The sequence below is a fragment of the Ursus arctos genome, unplaced genomic scaffold, assembly GCF_023065955.2.
Source record: "Ursus arctos isolate Adak ecotype North America unplaced genomic scaffold, UrsArc2.0 scaffold_20, whole genome shotgun sequence".
Classification (NCBI taxonomy): domain Eukaryota; kingdom Metazoa; phylum Chordata; class Mammalia; order Carnivora; family Ursidae; genus Ursus; species Ursus arctos.
The window spans coordinates 8,972,730-8,989,009 of record NW_026622875.1 but is presented as its reverse complement, the minus strand read 5'-3'; the positions used below and the strand labels follow the sequence as shown (position 1 = coordinate 8,989,009).

General features: G+C 40.1%; 1 protein-coding gene across 7 annotated transcripts in view; it reads left to right on the top strand.

Moving 5' to 3' along the window:
* Positions 1 to 16,280, top strand: part of KCNAB1 (potassium voltage-gated channel subfamily A regulatory beta subunit 1) — a 362,204-nt gene that overhangs the window by 303,751 nt on the left and 42,173 nt on the right. The window lies entirely within an intron of this gene.

Below are 16,280 nucleotides of genomic sequence, written 5' to 3'. Positions count from 1 at the left end.
TATCATAGAGTAATATCAGTGTTGGAAACTCATAATAAGAATTATCCATGGAAATGACATAAAAATGCATATTTTTATCAAGGCAAAAAATAGGTATTTCATAAAGCAATCATAAACATCTTATTAGTGTAAGAAGTGCTTATTGTAAGGATAACATGATGGCACACTCTCCTCAATGACACATTGAAGGAAAACACTAAAACTGCCTGATGAACAAAAGTGTCAAATAAAGTGCCATTTGATGGGAACTGTGAAAGACTGAAATTGCTTCCCATTTTAAGTGCCTAGTGCCACTATTTTCCTCTTTGGAAAAGAATCTTTTGCAATTACACCATGTACAGGGTAGAAAAACATTTGAGATTTTCCTGGGTCCCTTTCTTTTCTTTTCTTTTCTTTTCTTTTCTTTTCTTTTCTTTTCTTTCCTTTCCTTTCCTTTCCTTTCCTTTCCTTTCCTTTCCTTTCCCTTTCCTTCCTTCCTTCCTTCCTTCCTTCCTTCCTTCCTTCCTTCCTTCCTTCCTTCCTTCCTTCCTTCCCCATTTTGCACATCCTCTCCCGTGTCTAATTTTAGAGATATAATGCAGGAATCTCTCAAACAGAAAACATTATAATTTGCATTATATACCTATAGAAGGAGAAAGTTCTCAATTAGGATCTAAGCTATGTGACATTGATAAGATAAATGGTGTCTGTTGTGTGAACACTAATTATGTGTTGAAATTTAGTAGAAGGGAGCTTCAGAGTGCTCCGCAAACCAACAACAACATTAAAAACCCAAGATGGCTGCCCGATAGACTTTGTAGCTGCAGTGTTGTCCAGCCTTTGCTAGAATTGGAGAACATGTTAATTTTCCCTGAGTTTCTCATATAAAATTCCACAAAGCAGAACATTTTATCAAGCTATTTTGTCAAGAGTGTCTGTCCAAGTTCGGAACTCTAATATAGGAGGCCAAACAATGGAAGTTTGCACTTGCTGATAAGATCAAGGAACGTGGCATTTTGTAGCTCTACCAACATCTACCACTTCATGCTGGAATATAGTCTGGCTCTCCCCACCCTCCACCAGAAGGGATCCACTCCTACCTGGCCCATCAGGCTCTAAGACTTAATTCCTCTGGCACGATTTAGCAGGGACATACCACAGAAATTCCTCAAGTAGGACTTGTTCCAAATTGAAATCGCTTCCTGTCATTTCTCCCTGGCTTTCCGAAAATGTGTATCCTCAAACTTAGTGTACTCGTGTGTTCCAAGGTGGGCCCAGCAGAGATGCCAGCGTGATACTAGTCTCTGGAAACTGATTCTCTGCATTTAGTGTCTCCTACTTTACTGTAACAGAGGGCAGCACTGATCTGGGCAATAGAGAGAAGAAGAAATAGTAAGTAAAAAGAAAATGAGAAATAGACAGGGATTGTCAGGAGGCCTTGGATGCATTTGCTCCCCTAAACATGGGGGAAAATGGTATCTAAGCTATTTCTGGATCCCATATGATTAAGATTCATTTTCGCAGTGATTTTCTAAGTCATAAGTTGTGTGTGAGTGAAGGTTGTACCGGTACAATGGGGTCTACCTTAGAGGGCTATTCGTGTTTCTAAAAACAATACAGAAGGTAAATATTATGTGTAATCAGAATTACCCTTCAAAAGCCCACTGTAGTTCTTTGTTAGTCAATGTTACTCTATAGTCTTTAATTAGTTTTCAATTTCCTCAGCAAATATAGTGACAAAACCATCACTGGATACTTGCCCAGCCCCCCCCCCCACTTTTTTTCTTTTTGTAATGGCCAGAAAATCCTTAATATTATTCACGTACTTTTCCTTATTTCAGCAACTCACATTGGCAATTTTAGGCTTGGTTGCATCCATCCGTGTCTAATATGAGTGATGCAGCAGCGGCTGCCAAGTGCATAGTGATGAGTTTCCATAGACTAAATCTACGCACGGTAGCACTGGGCCGCATGCGTGGGTCTGGGTGTCTTGTATTAGACCCTTAGCATTTGAAAATCATTTTTATTGGTTTCAGCCGTTCCTATCAACTCCGTGGAGACACAGCACATGCTAAGCTCCAATTTTGGTGAGGCACCTGTTTTAAACCCCAGGGACCTAATGAGAGAGCCCAGCCCAGCTTTCTAAGACACATTTTAAACAACTTTGATTTAAGTTTATTAAAACACCAACCCCATTCATTTGATGTGCACCTTGAAAGGAGGTTAATTGGGAACATTTCTAAAATAAACCAGGATGAGTTTCATTCAGTTTCTACATATCCTATAGCAACCGACTGAGCCAGAAAAAGATTAGCAGTCGCATCTTCTTCATAATATAGAGGCATCGTATATCCAATTAGCTGTTGTCTTCCCTTCTTCCTTGGAAAACCAATAGACAAAAAGTGAGTCCTCTCAAAAGAATAGCTGTAAATTCCAAATGTGCAGTCAGTGGAGAAGGTGCTTAAGACGCTGATTTGCAATCTGCAGCCCTATGCCACGCAGTTACATTTTACAGCATGGGAAGATGTTCCTGACAACAGAGGGGAACTCTTGTACTTTTTCCTCTGTCCTTCTTGTTTATTTTTTCTGGTTCACCTAGTAGTAAGTCATTTTTCTTTCACAGCATCTGCCATGCCATCTGTCTCTGCTACAATATCTGGCATTGATGGCATGTGTTCCAATCCCAGAAAAAAAAAATCAGCCCCATATCCCATTTCTTTTTTCTTATGCTGCTGTGTTCCTACCAGCAGAGTCACTGACAGTTCCTTGTGCTCTGTGCTACTCATATTCTTAATTCTCTCATTTCCATAAATCCCAACGTGTATTTCAAAGTCTTCTGAGCTCATCAGACAAAAGAAACTTCGTTCCAACGTGAGTCATGCTAGACAGGGATAGACACAGAGCATTTGTGTGTCTGAGGACCTGTACTAGGCGTTTTTTGGTTTGGTTTTCTGTCATTTCCAAGTGTCAGGCTAATTTCTCTTTCTATACTCTTCTCATTGTTCCAGAGAGGAAATGATTGAGCATTACTAGAGGGCAAGAAAGGAGTCTACAAACCATGTATTATTTGTGAATAACAGAAAAAAGAGGGGAACTGTTTTTGTTTGCATAGCTTTTTAAAAAGGAAAAAAGAGGGGCGCCTGGGTGGCACAGCGGTTAAGCGTCTGCCTTTGGCTCAGGGCGTGATCCCAGCGTTATGGGATCGAGCCCCACGTCACGCTCCTCCGCTATGAGGCTGCTTCTTCCTCTCCCACTCTCCCTGCTTGTGTTCCCTCTCTCGCTGGCTGTCTCTATCTCTGTCGAATAGATAAATAAAATCTTTAAAAAATAAATAAATAAAAAGGAAAAAAGAAATCCCACCTGTGTGTTGATCTGAGAATATGATGATTTTTAAATGAAATCAAATTTTAATTTAAAAAATATTTTGGAATTCAACCTTCTATTATTTAGAGCTTTTTGCCAAAACTAGTTAATCTCACAGACTCCCTTAGTCATTAGGTGTTATTCCCAACCTAATTACAGTTCAAATTATTTTTTTTTTCCTGCTAGCAGGTCAGTGCAGACATAAACAACACAAATGTCTTTTTTATTTTTTTTTAATTTTATGTATTTATTTAACAGAGAGAAAGCACAGAAGCAGGGGGAGAGGCAGAGGGAGAAGCAGGCTCCCCGCTGAGCAGGGGCTGAATTCTAGGACCCTGAGATTATGACCTGAGCCAAAGGCAAATACTTAACCGACTGAGCCACCCAGGTCCCCTTAGATGTCTTTTTTAAATCAGAGAGACAAGATCAAAGTTAGCATCACTTAGTTCCCACAATATCATCATGTCAAACAGCCCACCCCATATGTGTTTACTTCCTTCTAAGCCATCTTGTTTGGTGTCCCCATATGCAAGCAAGAATCTGTGGATATTCAGGAATCTAGGATATTCAGTGACAGACGGCTCAGAAAATACCAGAAAGTAACACACATTGCAGCATCCCAAACCTTCTCCATGTTTTTCAATTCCAGAACACTGGACCTAGATATTTAGTATCCAAAGCAAAGTTTTCAGAACAAAAATTTAATGCCCTAAAAACGAGAAATATCACCTAAGAATAATGGATCATGCCTCTGTGTTTATATTATCTTCCCTGAAAGACGCTCTCAATCTTTCCCCCAAGACATAATAATAGCAGGAAGAAATCTTCGGCAAACAGTCATTAGCAACACTAAATAGTACGCAAGTCATACGCGTATTTTGAATTTTCTATTAGTTACATTCAAAAGGTAAAAAGAAACAAGAAAATAGTTGTAAAACTATATTTTAGGGGTGACTGGCTGGCTCAGAGCATGCAACTCTTGATCTCAGGGTTGTAAGTTCAAGGCCCACACTGGGTGCAGAGTTTACTTAAAAAAATCCTTGAAAAATACATATGTATTTTTAAATTTAACCTAATATATAAAACATATCATTTCAACATGTAATCAATATAAAAATTATTGAGATTTTTTTTTCACACTTAGTCTTTGAAATCTGTTGTGCTTCTCACGCTCATAGCATATCTTAATTTGGATCAGCAACATTTCAAATGCTTAATAGCCACATGTGGCTGCCGACACTGAATTTGATCACATGCAGGTCTATAAGCTCTATTTCCAGCGTAGCAGAGCACCAGACATAAAGTGCGTGCTCAGTACATATTTATCGTGTGGACGGATGGATGATCGCATGAATGAGTGCACAAGTGTGAGCGACTGAATGAGGGATGCTCTAAAGTTCAGTAGATCCGATTTTATTTTTCTCTACTTGAAAACCGATTTTGGTTCCCTAATATCTACAAACATTCTGGAACCTGATCTGGCTATCATATTTCAGGGTGATGGTGAGGACAGGTTGCTGGCAAACATCCCCAGGACACTCTCCATTCTGTTTCTCCTCATCAGCAGCAACAGAAGCTTCCAGATGCCAGGTCTTTCTCCAGAAACCTGACCGATACCTAAACGAGCAGAAATGAGTGGAGGGATGATTCTTTGGCAGTTCAGCTGCCCCTGAGGATTACTATACCAAATTAAAATTACCTAATGCATTTCATTTATGACCCTGGCCAGGAGGCTCCTGAGAGCCTCTCATGCCCCTCAGATCAATTTAACCTTTGGGTTTGAAAGACTGGGACAGCTGAGTTTTCAAGAAATTAATTTGGAGAAAATGATTTTCATATCCAAGAAGATGAGCCAAAACCTACCAACCCCGTGGCAAAAAAAAATAAAAAATAAAAAATAAAAAAAAAAATTCCAATTTTATTGAATCAGCTTTATTTGCATTTTAACTGCAAATTCACCAAAAATTGGACTGCTACTTTAGACCTATTCAGCTGATGTCTTATCCTTAACAAAAAACAAGTCATTTAACAAAAAGAAAGTGCTTTCATCCTTTTTAAGAAACAGCACTGGAGATGGTTGGATTCACTTTGCGTTCTTACGGTCTCTGGTATGGCTTTTTAGAAAATCTCATGTCGCTGTTCACTTTGGGCCTCCGTCTCATTGGGACAGTTATTTCTGCAAAGTGGACTGGGGGAAACTTAGAGGGGGACACAGCTTCAAATCCTGGCTTCACCACTTATTAGACTGTAGACCCAGCACAAGTTCCGACCCCACTGAGGCTCGGGATCCTCACCTGAAAATGGAGGCAACACGGAAAGTGACTTCTGAATGAGTTAACAATGGGGTGCAGGACGGCGAAGCAAACATAAGCCCCTTTTCTAGAATGCCCCGTATAATGCACATACATATAAAACTCCACTTTTGTCTGGATTTCTTCTCAGAGGTGACCATAGGAGAAATCCAAGGTCCTGAAATTATAATGTGATAAAAATAAAATAATGGCCAGGCTGCAGAGGCGACCAGGGTTTTCAGTGAGGCTATGGGAAAATCAAGACACAGTCTTGGCAGTGGAATTTTCTTCTAGCCCATCTTTTCTCGCTGGAATTTTGTTCTGAAATCCTCCACGTCCTTTGCAATTAGTGTAATCATAGATTTTCCAGGGCTCATCTATTCCGTTGAAAGGTAATTTTGAGACTGTGATTTTATTTTCAAAATTGTATCTAGAAAAAATTCAATGATAGGATTTACTTATTCATTCAGTTGAAATTCATTGAATATCTACTATGTGCCAATCACTCTTCTATGCCCTGGGAGAAGCAGAAGTTAGTGAGTTAGGCAAACATCCTGCCTTATAGAAATTACATTCTTGTAGGGGAGACAGGCAGTAAGTTAGTAAAAAAGTTACATTAGATAGTGATAAGAGGATGTAGAAAAAAATAAGTCCTGAGAGAAGGATAGGAAGTATGGGGGTGTAGATTTTAGTTAGGGTGTCCAGGGGAGGTCTGAGAAGGATATGGGGGGAATAGCCTGGCCTCCCACAAAATGAGAAGAGTATAACTTTGGAGTCAGACTCTAATTCAGGTCATCTTTCTATTTCTTCCCAGTTGTGTCATTTTAGACACATTATTTAATTTGTCTTATCCTTATAGATAAGTGTCCTTATCTATAAAATGCAGGTATTAATTTCTACTTTATGGGGTTATTACGAAGAGTTTTTTGGAATGATAAATACAAAATGCATATAGTGTTGCTTAGTACACAGTAATTACTAAAAAATGTAAAGCTATCTTTTTGTGTTGTTATTGTGTACATGGTCCTGCTGTAAATTTGTCATGTGGGTAATGACCTTCATGTCCTAGTAGCCTCCAAGTCCACCAGGCAATCCTAGAGGTCCCAAAACAGAAAGGCTCACACCACAAATTAAGATGCATGAATCACATGAGCTTATTAAGTCAAATAAAAAGTATAATGAGAAGTAAGAGGGCAGAGATATGGGCAATTAAAACAATTAAGATAGAGTATAAACAGGTAGAGGAACCCAACGATCTGAATCTTGGGGCATGCAGTATTTTATGGCCTGTTTTCTCTCTCTGCCACATTAGCCTTCCCTACGAGGGTGTAGTTATAATGATCAGATTCAAGATTTGGGCAAGGACGCTCAGTAGACAGAGGGTGCCTGGGTCCATCATACGCTTGCTCTCTTGGGAAGACTCCAGGACAAATTCACCTGGCCATTAGTTGTGGCTCACCAGATAGCCTGATTTACAGCCATGGACTCTTTGCATTTCTGGTGCACGGGATTTTTGAAGCCAGAATGGAATCACCAATCAGGGGGTGATTTAAGACTTTATTTGAGTCTTCATATATTTCATGTATATTTAGTATACCGTGAATGTTTGCTGTCATACACATACTGGGTGCATTGAATAGCACATGTTCCCGTTTCTTCTACCTCTATACTCAGCACACGCATTGCCTGCTTTGTCTGTGGCTGCCGGGACTCAGAGCTTCCTCATCCACTGAGTCGTGCCACATACATTACGTGAATCCTGCCTGTGTCCCGCAAGCTACTTGTTTCTCTACCCAGTTCCATTTATTCTCCTTATTTCTCGTACTTTGCTGAGCAGGACTGAATAATCTTAACACAGCAAAGGCACATGACGGGGTTCACCACTCCCAGTTGGTGACACGCTGCTTCAGCTTTGCAGTCTTGTAGGGGCATCGAAAAATGGTCCAGAGTTAGCACAGGCCCCCGGAGTCCTAAACGTGGATCGCTCTGATATGCATCAGAGCCCCGGTTCACGAAGCATCTTTTCCACCTGGGTTCCACAGAACAGGAGCTTTGCGAAAACTACCTTTACTAGAGCATTCTGAGAAATTAAGAGTTCCCGAGCTGCAGAAAATATGTGATGAGCTGGCTGTAAAGAAAATTACATTCCAGATTATTTGTGATCATCTGGTACTGGGTGTTGTGCTTTCCTTGGATGTCAGCGATTCCCGCCTCCCTTCATAAACTCCTGGCTAGAAGGGAAGGTGCTGGAGAAGAGCATGCTTCCATTCTAGGCAATTTGGCTACTCCTCTGTCGTCTCCCCATCTTTGCCCTTTCTTTGCGACTTCAGCGAAGGGAGAAGAGATACAACCCCTATCATGAGGAAGATACAAAAAGAGAACGTGGGCCATGTGTCTGGAGGCCTCTTGTCCCTCCTCAGCACAAACCTGTGGCCCTCACCAAGCTCGGAAAGGGCAACATTTTGGTTTTCTTTTTTTCTTAAGTTGTTTTCAGTCAAGAAAAGGGAGAGGGAGAAGGACAAAACAGACGTGGCCTCTGCGGACCCCAGCCGTCAGGCGGAGACACAGCTGCTCAGTGTTCTAGAGCTGTGGGGTTGTGACTCATGTGCACTTCCTTCTGCGGGCTTTGTCATCTCCCTGGAGTCGTGGCGAGAATTACCTCCATATTCTGAGGGGACGTCAACTCAGTCTCGGGGGATTTCATCTCCGCGAGCCCCTTATTGGGCCGCAGCGGACCCGCAGTGACGGGAGGGTTCGGAGGCCTGCGTCCTTGCCAACCTGGCTCTCACGCGGCGCGGATAAACAAACACGGGGTGTGTGTGTGTGTGTGTGTGTGTGTGTGTGTGTGTGTGGAGGAAGTAATCAGAGACTAAATGGCTTTGTTAACCCGCCGCCCCGGGGTGTTTAATGCGTGTTGTGAAAAAACACGGGGTCTGCGGTCAGAGGAAGGGGTGCTAGTCTTAGGTGCGTGAGTTCGGTTGAGTGGCTCAGGCTTCCTGCTTTGCAGTTTTTCACTTGGAAAATGGCAAGAAGGAAAGCATTCCCTTGCGGGCCCATTTCCAGGATGGTTGCGAAGGTAACATGAGGTGGTATCAGTGGAAATGTTTCATAAACTGCAGTGTCCTGTACAAGTATTGTGAGGTGGTGGTGGTGGTTGCTACGTACGCTTACAATTTTGGGAATACCGATGCATAACAAGGTGTGGGAATTGAAGTTTCAGCCAGGCACTAAGACACGATTGAAAAGAAATTTCAAACAAACAGGTGCTGAATCTCTGTTCGTATACTTGCAGAGGAAACGAGCAAGAGCTAGCTCCATGGGTTTTTTTCATCCTGCGGTGTTTTATTTTGAGAAATTAAAAACCTACGGAAAAGTTGAAAAAATAAACACCCAATATTCTTCACCCTGACTTACCAAATTGTGCTTATTTTGCCTCTATTTTGCCCTCTCTTTCTCTCATTCTGACATTTGCCCATAAATACTTCTCTCTCTCGGGAACAAAGCATTCTTCTATACAACCATAAAACAGCACACTCGAGAACTTTACCATTGATACACCACCGTCATCTAACACGCAAGCCATATTCATATTTCCTAAAATGTCATTTATAGGATGTAGTTGTTTTTATTGCTGTTTGTTTTCAAGAGGGAAGTAGATCCATGATTTTTTTAAATTAATGTTTTACTTAAAATCGAAACTAATGTTTTTTTCTACTGCATCAGCAAAATCCAAATCATTTTTCCAGTTCCAGCGTTACTACATCCTATTACAGCTTTGATACAGTCCAGATTTAAGACCAAAGCCCTCTTGTACATGCGACGTTGAAGAGAACTGAAGTGGATCATAGGTCAATGTGATGTCCTGAACGATGCAAGGACTTTGAAAACGGACAGGCGGCTCTTTATCCTGACAGTGACTCTTAGAAATCCTGTGCTTTAAGAAAGTGAGCATGAATTTCCGGTTCTGTTTGTCTTCATCGCTAATAGCAGATGAAGATGAACACCTCAGCATGTGTTAGTGCAGGTTAAATGGTACAATACTTATAAAGCGTAGTGGAGAGTACATGAGAATGCTCAGTATGTATTAGTTATTACTCTCTTCTAAGTTCTTATTTTAGTCACCTGCTGCCCATCATGCTTCTTAACTTAATCCCCATCACCTATTTCACCCATGCCCACACCCCTCTGGGAACCATCAGTTTGCTCTCTAGAGTTAAGAATCTGTTTCTTGGTTTATCTCTCTCTCTCTCTTTTCGCCCTGTGCTCATTTGTTTTGTTTCTTAAATTCTACGTATGAGTGAAATCATATGGTATTTGTCTTTCTCTGACTGACTTATTTTGCTTGGCATTATACTCTCTAGCTCCATCCATGTTGTTGCTAATGGCAAGATTTCATTCTTTTTGATGGCTGTATAATATTCTGTTATATATATAATATGTAATATTATATCATATATATAATATTCTATATTCTATTCTATATTCTATATTCTATTGTATATATATATATATATATATATATATATATATATATATATATATGAATCACATCTTTATCCATTTCATCAGTCAGTGGACACTTGGGCTGCTTCCATATCTTGGTTATTGTAGACATGCTGCTATAAACACAGGGCTGCGTGTATCCCTTTGAATTAATGTTTTTGTAGTCTTTGGGTAAAATGCCCAGCAGTGTGATTGCTGGATCATAATCTAGTTCTATTTTTATCTTTTTGAGAAACCTCCATACTGTTTCCCAAAGCGGCCACACCAGTTTGCATTCCCACCGACAGTGCACGAGGGCCCCTCTTTCTCCACATCCTCACCAACACTTGTTTCTTGTGTTGTTGATTCTAGCCATTCTGACAGTTGTGGGGTGATATCTCATTGTGGTTTTGATTTGCTTTCCCTCATGATAAATGATGATGGGCATCTTTAATGTGTTTGTCGGTCATCTGAATGCTTCTCTGGAGAAATGTCTGTTCATGTCATATGCCCATTTTTAAATTGGATTATTTGTTTTTTGGGTGTTGAGTTGTACAAGGTCTTTAAATATTTTGGATACTAAACCCTTACTGGATATGTCATTTGCAAATATCTTCTCCTATTCCGTAGGTTGCCTTTGGTTTTGTTGATTGTTTTCTTCACTGTGCAGAAGCTTTTTATTTTGCTATCGTCCCAATAGTTTATTTTTGCTTCTGTTTCTCTTGCCAAATGTGACATATGTAGAAAAAAGTTGCTATGGCTGATGTCAAAGAAGTTATTGCCTGTGTTCCCTTATATGATTTTTAATCGTTTCAGGTCTCACATTTAGGTCTTTAGTCTATTTTGAATTTATTTTTGTGTATGGTGTAGGAAAGTGGTCCAGTTTCATTCTTTTGCATGTTGTCCAGTTTTCCCAACACATTTGTTTTTCCCATTGGATATTCTTTTCTGCTTTGTTGAAGATTAACTGACCATATAATTGTGGCCTTATTTCTGGATTTTTCTATTCTGTTCCATTGATTTATATGTCTATTTTTGTGCCAGTACCATACTGTTTTGATTACTGCAGCTTTTGTAAGATCGCTTGAAGTCTAGAATTGTGATGCCTTCTGCTTTGCTTTTCTTTTTCAAGATTGCTTTGCCTATTCAAGGTCTTTTGTGGTTCCATACAAATTTTAGGATTGTTTGTTCTAGTTATATGAAAAATGCTGTTGGAATTTTGATAGGGATTCCATTAAATGTGTACATGGCTTTGGGTAGCATAGAAATTTTAGCAATATTTGTTCTTTCAATCTATAAGCATGGAATGTCTTTCCATTTCCTTGTGTTGTCTTCAGTTTCTTTCATCAGTATTTTATAGTTTTCGGAGTGCAGGTCTTTCACCTCTTTGGTTAGGTTTATTCCTAGGTATCTTACTATTTCTGGTGCAAATGTAAATGGGCGTTTTCTTAGTTTCTCGTTCTGCTGCTTCATTATTGGTTTATAGAACTGCAACAGTTCTTGTACATTGATTTTGTGTCCTGTGACTTTACTGAAGTTGTGTTTCAGTTCTAGCAGTTTTTGTGTGGGACTCTACATAAAGTTCGTGTCCCCTGCAAATAGTGACAGCTTTACTTCTTTCTTACTGATTTGGATGCTTTTTATTTCTTTTTGTTGTCTGATTGCCGTGGCTAGGACTTCCAGTACTGTGTTGGATAAATGTGGTGAGAGCGGACATCCCTGTCGTGTTCCTGACTTTAGGGGAAAGGCCGTGTTTCTCTGCATCGGGGATGATGTTTGCTGTCGGTTTTTCACATGTGGCCTTTACTATGTTGAGATATGTTCCCTCCAAGCCTACTTTGTTGTACTTTGTCAAACGCTTCTTCTGCATCTATTGAAATGATCATACGGTTCTTATCCTTTCTCTTACTGATGTGATGTATCATGTTGATTGGTTTGTGAATATTGAACCACTCTTGCAGCCCAGGAATAAATCCCACTTGATCATAGTGGGTGATTTTTTTTAATGTATTGTTGGATTCAGTTTACTAATATTTTCTTGAGGATTTTTGCATCTGTGTCCCTCAGAGTTATTGGCCTATAGTTCTCTATTTGTGTGTCTTTACCTGGCTTTGGTTTCAGGGTAGTGCTGGCCTCAGAATGAATTTGGAAGTTTTCCTTTTCTGTGTTTTGGAACAGTTTCGGAAGAATAGGTATTAACTCTTCTTTAAGTGATTGGTAGAATTAAGCTGTGAAGCCGTCTGGTCCTGGACTTCTGTTTGTTGGGAGTTCTTTGATACTGACTCAATTTCTTTGCTGGTAATCAGTCTGTTCAAATTTTTATTTCTTCCTGTTTCAGTTTTGGGAAGTTCTATGTTCCTAGGAATTTATCACTTTCTTCTAGGTTGTCCAATTTGTTGGCATATAGTTTTTCATGATATTCTTTTTTAATCCTTTATATTTCTGTGGTTTTGGTGGTTATTTCTCCTCTCTCATTTGTGATTTTATTTACTTGGGTCCTACTTTTTTTCTTGATAAGTCTTGCTAGAAGTTTCTCAGTTTTATTGATTTTTCCCCCCAAGAACCAGCTCCTGGTTTCATTGATCTGTTCTATTGGTTTTAGTTTCTATGTCATTTATTTCTGCTCTAATCTTTATTATTTTCTTCCTTCTGCTGGCTTTAGGCTTTATTCATTGTTCTTTTTCTAGCTCCTTTACACATAAGGTTAGATTGTTAATTTGAGATTTTTCTTGCCTCTTGTATTGCTCTAAACTTCCCTCTTAGAACTTTTGCTGTGTCCCAAAGGTTTTGAACTATTGTTGTTTTCATCTTCATTTGTTTCCATGTACTTTTTAACTTCTTCTTTGATTTCCTGGTTGACCCATTCATTGTTTAGTAGCGGGTTATTTAATTCCATGTATTTGTGGTCTTTGCAGATGTTTTCTTGTGGCTGACTTCTAGTTTCATAGGGTTGTGGTCAGAAAAGATGCATGGTATGGCTTTGATCCTTTGGAATTTGTTGAGCCTTGTTTTGTGGCCTAATATGTGATCTATTCTGGAAAATGTTCTGTGTGCACTTGAAAAGGATGTGTATTCTGCTGTTTTAGGATGGAATGTTCTGAATATATCTGTTAGAACCATCTGGTCCAGTGTGTCATTCAAAGCCATTGTTTCCTTGTTGATTTTCTGTTTAGATGATGTGTCCATTGATGTAAGTAGGTTGTTAAAGTCCTCTATTATTACTGTAGTCGTATTGATTAATTCCTTTATGTTATTAACTGTTTTGTGTATTTGGGTACATATTGCATAAATATTTCTAATTGTTATATCTTTTTATTGGATTTTCCCCTTTATGATTATATAGTGTTCTTCTTTTTTTTTTTTTAAAGGTTTTATTCATTTGACAGAGATAAAGACAGCCAGCGAGAGAGGAAACACAAGCAGGGGGAGTGGGAGAGGAAGAAGCAGGCTCATAGTGGAGGAGCCTGACGTGGGGCTCGATCCCATAATGCCGGGATCACGCCCTGAGCCGAAGGCAGGCGCTTAATCGCTGTGCCACCCGGGTGCCCCTATATAGTGTTCTTCTTTGTCTCTTGTTACAGTCTTTGTTTTAAAGTCTATTTTAATCAATATAAGTATTGTTACTCCTGCTTTCTTTTGATACCCATTTGCATATATAAATATTTCTCTATCTTCTCACTTTCATCCTGCAGGTGTGTTTAGGTCTAAAATTAGTTTCTTATAGGCAGCAAATAGATGGGTCTTGTTTCTCTATCCACTCTGTCACCCTCTATCTTTTGATTGGAGCATTTAGTTCATTTACATTCAAAGTAATTATTGATAGATATGTATTTATTGCCATTTTATTGTTTTGTGGTTGTTCAGAAGACTTTCTCTGATGCTTTCTTATCTTTCTTTCACTGTTTTTCTTCAGTGATACGTTTGGGTTTCTTTCTCTTGATTCTTTGCATATGTATTAGTAGTTTTTTATTTGTGGTTACCATTAGGTTTGTATATAACATCTTCTGCAAATAGTAATGTTAAGTTGGTGGTTGTTGACATATGAACCAGTTCTTCTCTCCTTCCCGTGTTTTATGGTGTCATCTTTTACATCCTTTTATTTTGTGAATTTCTTGACTGATTTTTTAATAGAAATACTCACCTTTACTGCTTTTGTGTTTCCTACCTTCATACTGTCCTTTTTGGTCTTTCCTTTTGACTCCAAGGGTCCCCGTTAATATTTCTTGCAGGGCTGGTTTAGTAGTTGTGGACTCTTTTAGTCTTTGTTTGACTGGGAAACTCTATCTCTCCTTCTGTTATGAATGACAGCCTTGCTGGATAGAGTATTCTTGGCTACAGGTTTTTCCTATTCAGTGCTTTGAATATTATCATGCCACTCCTTTCTGGCTTGGAAAATTTCTGCTGAAAAATAACTGATAGCCTTATGGGGTTTCCTTTGTACATAACTGTCTTCTTTTGTCTTGCTGCTTTTAATTTTTTTTTCTTTATCACTCTGCGTTACCATTTTAGTTACAGGATATCTTGGTGTAGATTTGCTTTTGTTGATTTGGTCGAGAGTTCTCTGTGCCTCCTGGGTCTGGATATCTGTTTTCTTCCCCATATCAGGGACGTTTTTAGCTATCATTTCCTCAAATAAATTTTCTGCTCCTTTTCTCTCTCTTCTCCTTCTGGGACTCTTGTAATGCAAATGTTAATACATCTGATGGAGTCACTGAGCTCCCTAAGTCTGTTCTTGTTTTGCATAATTCTGTTTTTCTCTCTTTGGTTCAGCTTGATTAGTTTCCATTACTCTGTCTTCTAGGTCTTTAATTCATTCCTCTGCTTCTTCCATCTGCTGTTCATTCCATCAGGCATGATTTTCATTTTGTTTATTGAGCCCTTTATCTCTGCTATGTTACTTCTTATCTCTGTGTTAAGGGTCTCACTGATGTCCTCCACTCCTTTCTCCACTCCAGTGAGTATCCTTATGATCATTGCTTTAAATTCTCCATCAGGCATGTTACTTACATCTGTTTCATTTAGCTCTCCAGCTGTGGCCTTGCCCTGTTCTTCCATATGGGACAAATGCCTCTGTCTTCTTATTATGTCTAAGTCTCTGTGCCTGTTTCTCTGTGTTAGGAAAGTCAGCTGTCTCTCCTATTCTTGTGGGTAATGGCTTTATGAAGAAGAGTTCCTGTAGTGCCCTGTTCCCCAGGGCCTAGTACTTCTGAGAGTGTCTCCAGTGTGTGCTGTGTGCACCCTGCTGTTGTGTCCTGGCTGCTTTATCCTTCAGGCCAGTTGTCTGCAGAGGTTCTCTTTGCCCATTGTGGGCAGTGTTTGGTCCCTGGTCTGAATGTAGTGTGTTTTAACTAGGTGTGCTCTGGTCTGCTTGTGAAATAAGTCCTGTTGCTGCTGCCACTGGAACCAAAGTCTCACAAAACTCTTGGGTTGGCAGGGGTTTGGGATGGTCTTCTGGGGTAGGGGGCTTGCTGGTGGGACTAAGGCAAGTGTGACTGAGAAGGGCAGTTGTTCCAGAGCACTGGGGGGTGGGGCTTGGTGTAAGGAAGTTAGGTAGCAGTTTCAGCACTGCCCTGGTTTCCACAGGTGGACCCATGCTAATGCTGAGGGGTAGGGGAGGGAAGTGGTGCCTGCCAGTTCCTTTGTTCTTGGAGGGGTCTCTCCATGAACACTGCCTCTCTGGGACATGCTACAAGATGAGCAAATAGCCTCCCCTCTGTGTGCCCCAATTTCTCTTCAGATCATTGTTTTCATGCTATATGTCCATAGGCTCTTTGCCCTGCCTTTTCTCTAAGAGTAGCCCCAATGTCCTCCAAGCTCTCCAAGAGCCAAGGACACTACCGTTTATCTAGGCTTTAAGCCCTGCTGGTTTCAAGAACTCACAAAATTTGGGCCCTCCCACTTTCCAAGCCAATTGCTATGGGGATTTGTTTTCCCTGTGCATGCCCTTGTGTGTTGGTCTTTCACCCTTATTGGTGACCACAGCTTCCTCCTCATCACAGCAGCCACAGTCCATTTCTCTCCCAAGCTGCACCTCCACTCTTCCTACCACTTCAATGTGGCCTCTACCTTTAGTTGTAGAGTTTGTTTGCCAGTCTTCAGACAGATTTCTGGGATATTTAGGATGATATGCTCTTTAGCTAGTTGTGTTCATGGGATGAGGCAAGC